This window comes from Arachis ipaensis, chromosome B03, assembly GCF_000816755.2.
Source record: "Arachis ipaensis cultivar K30076 chromosome B03, Araip1.1, whole genome shotgun sequence".
Taxonomy (NCBI): domain Eukaryota; kingdom Viridiplantae; phylum Streptophyta; class Magnoliopsida; order Fabales; family Fabaceae; genus Arachis; species Arachis ipaensis.
Genome location: NC_029787.2, coordinates 21,243,341 through 21,247,892, shown reverse-complemented (window position 1 = coordinate 21,247,892; position 4,552 = coordinate 21,243,341). Strand labels below are relative to the sequence as shown.

The following is a 4,552-nucleotide window of genomic DNA, read 5'->3' as shown; positions in this document are numbered from 1 at the left end:
TGCGTCGATTTCGAGACATTAAATGATGTCGGCAAGAGGGGGTGACTGTACTCTTTTTTCCTTAGTCAGGTTTTTTCCTAATGGGTTTTTCTTGACAAGGTTTTTAATGAGGCAGTCCCCATCACTAAAGGATATTGTACTCTTTTTCCTTCACTAAGGTTTTTCCCACTGGATTTTTCTTTAGTAAGGTTTTAACGAGACAATAATCCTAAATGGTCATCCAAGAGGGAGTGTTGTGATAAGATCTTATGTGAATACCCATTTCCAATATAGCTTGGTTTATCAAGGATGACTCCATTTATTGTAATTTGAAAAATGTCACCATGTGCACCTATAAATAGAGGCTTAAGCCTCTGAATAAAAACACACAGCAATAATAAACATTCTCTTCTTTCTTTCTACACTATTAATATCTCTCTCTTTATATTTCTTTATTTTATTTGTTACCTCTTTCTTATTTATTTATTTAGTTATTTTATAACAAACTACACCCCATCCCTATTTATTTAAATCCCAAACTTTTCCAACCCTCACTATCACCAATGGCTCCCCAGAATACCATTGCCTCCTCTCCTCCCAGTCCTTCACCAACACCGACACAATGGGCTTACCAGCTAACGGCTGCGCCAGTGACGAGCAACTCAAGTTCTTGATCTACATATGCACGGACTGGATTGGTGGCCTCCTCGGCAAGCTCTTTGAAACCCAAAGCATTTCCTTTGTGTACGACACTGGCCGTCTTGAAAACCGCTCAGATATTGCCACTGTGAACCCCAGCCACGACTTCAATGCAATTGGCGTGACTGGCAGGCCCAACATGGACTGGTGCGAGTCTTACAAGGTGGAGACCATCCGCACGAACGTGGTTGGCATCTTCACCCTGGCCAACGTGTGCTATGAGAAGGGCCTCATTCTGATCAACTACACTAGAGTGCATCTTCGAGTATGACTCCACACTTTGAGATCCGGCGTCGGCTTCAAGGAGGAGGACACTCCCAACTTTATCAGATCTTTCTACTCGAAGATATGGTATATATTTAGATCCCTCTAATTCAAAGTAGCATCACATGTTGAAATGTATTGGACTATATGTTGTGATTTATGTTGGAATTAATATATAATAAAATGATATTGTGATTTTTTTTTATGGTGTGTGGTAGGTGAAAGATCTGCTGCTGAACTATGAAAATGTGTGCACATTGAGAATGAGAAGTTCTTGAGGCAGGTAACGAGAGAGTCGGTGTTGGCAAAGGACTGAGGGGGAGGGAGGCATTGATAATTAGGGGAGTCATTGGTGGTGGTGGCGAGGATTGTGAAAGTTTGGAATTTGGAAAAGAAAAGAGAGGGTGAGATTGAGATTGAAAATAAAGAGTAATTTGAAAATTTTATCAAAAAGCTAACAAAAAATTAGAATTTGAATACTTTCGTTACACGGAACCTATCTTTCATAGATATAATGTTAATTTTTTTATTAGCGTTTACAAAGTTTGTGAGTACAAATAATTTTTTTTTTATGCTTTCCACTTACAAGAATTTCAATAAGGATGGAGAGAGTCATACTTACAGACTAACACAAATACCAACAAAACAATCTCAAAGATCATTATAACTTATGAAAGAAAAAGCTTTTCGGTTTTGAGTTAATTATATCATGGGTGTAGTAACTAGGTTGATGTATTGATAAAGGTCAAAACTCTTGTATGTTTGAATTCTTTTTCATTTAGATTTTCTAAGGAAAGATGTGGCTAATTTTTTTTTATATTGATTAAATATATGTGTAATACATTGTTATTAGAAGATTAGGTATTTTTTTTGATATGGTATTTTATTTAAATTGGATGGTCTGATTTGTTTGAAAAAAAAAAATAAACTACAAATCGGAGGGTCCGATTTGTTTGAAGAAAAAATAAACTACAAATCAAACCCTCCGATTTGTATTTTTTATTTTTTAAAATAAAAATCGGATGGTCCGATTTCAACATTAAAAATTTTTTTATTTTCAAAATCACAAATTGTACCGTTCGATTTGTGATTTGTTTGTTTAAAAAAGAAAATAATACAAACAAATCGGTGCCTCCGATTTGTATATCCCATACTAGTGTAAAACACATCTCTCCTCACAACTTCTTGTTATACACCTCTCTCTCTCACACATGAAAAATAATAAGCGAAAGATGTGAGGAGAAGTTTGGGTGGAAGGTTAAAAACTCTAAGTAGATCGGCAAAGGATTCGATGGTCCCAAAACGTTTAGACCATTAAATGGTCTCATAACAAAACATATTTTTTAAGTTTTTTAATAACTGATAAATAGTCCTTATATAATTTTAATTACAAATAACCCCATATATTTTATTTAATCATAAAAATTATTTTTTATTTTATAAATTATTATTTTATCATTAATCTATTATGTTTATTGACAATTAAAAATAAAAACAATAACGAATTAAATCTTCTATTGATCATAATAAACTTTTTGACTATTCCAATCAATTAAAAGATTATATTTGATCCGTGACGTTCGTCTAGGACTGTGAAATCGTGTTTCTTTAAAAATCAATCGATTGGATTATCAAAACAATCGATTGAATTTCATGTTTCCATAACGATTGGACTACAGGTTGTTATCACAAAACAATCGATTGAAAATTGAAAGAAAGCATGGTTTTCACAAAAATCAATCGATTGGTCATATTACCCAATCGATTGAACGATGACTAAAATGTGGGTTTTTAATAATTCAATCGATTGCTTATACTATCCAATTGATTGAATGCTTCAAAACAACATAAGGTCTCACAATTCAATCGATTGGTTGTGTTACCCAATCGATTGAAGTCATCAAAACAATATGAATTTGCATATCTAGAACTTGATATTAATGAAAAGAATTGAGGCTAATCCTAATCCACTAAGAATTGCGTCCGTCCGTCTTTTAGTTTTAGCTATGTTCAGATCTTAGAACTGTGAGGTCAATTTTGCATTCTTATAACATTGTCTTCTTGAGCTTATTCACTTGAGCATGTGAACGTGATTGACTGCATAAATGAATGGGACTCCAAACTTTCAATCTTCTTTAGGGTAATTGGTTATGCATTCTCTCTTTTGAATAAATGATAATATATTATACGTATTTGAATAGACTTGTGACTTTTGTGCCTAGGAATTGTAAGTGATGGTTAATCAATTTTATATGTCTTTTATGTACCATTTACTGGGTAGCACAACCAATCGATTGAATTGTGAGATCTCAAGTTGTTTTGAAGCATTCAATCGATTGGGTAGTATAAGCAATCGATTGAATTATTAAAAACCCACATTTTAGTCATCGTTCAATCGATTGTGTAATATGACCAATCGATTGATTTTTGTGAAAACCATGCTACCTTACAATTTTCAATCGATTGTTTTGTGATAACAACCTGTAGTCCAATCGATTGAGTTATGGAAAACCTGAAATTCAATCAATTGTTTTGATAATCCAATCGATTGATTTTTAAAGAAACACGATTTCTTAGTCCTGGACGAACGTCACAGATCAAATATAATCTTTTAATCGATTGGAATAGCCAAAAAGTTTATTACGATCAATGGAAGATCTAATTCGTTATTGTTTTTTGTTTTTGATTGTTAATAAACATAATAGATTAATGATAAAGTAATAATTTATAAAATAAAAAATAGTTTTTATGATTAAATAAAATATATGAGGTTAATTTGTAATTAAACTTAGATAAGGACTATTTATCCGTTATTAAAAAACTTAAAAAACATGTTTTATTATGGGATCATTTAATGGTCCAAACGTTTTGGAACCATCGAATCTGATGCCAAATAGATCATAAGATTTTTCTTGTGAATTATTCAAGACGTTAATCTCTTGAGAAATATGCTAACCAGACCCTTCGATTTATTTTATAATGAAATAAAAAAATTATTTTAACACAAATCGAACCATAAGATTTGTGCACTTTAAAATCTTATTATTAAATTTGTCTATAAATTTTATTATTCCTCAAATTTGAGGATTCAATTTATCAATTAAAATTAAAAAAAATTAAAATCTATAATAAAAAAAATATACCAACTAACCATTAACTAGATTATATATGAGAATAGATATTCTCAATTTTTTTAATTATTTAATAAAATGTAATCTTTTACTTTACATTTTATAAACGAGACAAAAAAACATATAAAAAAAATTAAATGATAAAAAGGTGGAAATTCACTTGCAGTTGTTTTTGGATGGATGACACGTGTTACCATTTGGTTTAAAAAAAACCGGTTTATTTTATACAAATAATTTAATTAAAAAACCAATTGATATAGCTATGATGTTAGATTTTTTACTGTATTTTATTTTAAAAATAAATTGACTAATTTAAACTGAAAAATTGTAGTTAATTGTTTACTATATAATTTTTTAACTAAAATTATAATTAAAAATCATTAAAAAAATAAAATTATCTAGTATATTGGACCAGCTCAATGTTAATAAGATTTTTTATTTCTAATATAAATATTAAAAAAATTTAATTCTAAATTCTA

General features: G+C 30.4%; 1 pseudogene; it reads left to right on the top strand.

Annotated features, from left to right (window-relative positions):
* Nucleotides 565–1,220, top strand: LOC107632635 (annotated as a pseudogene).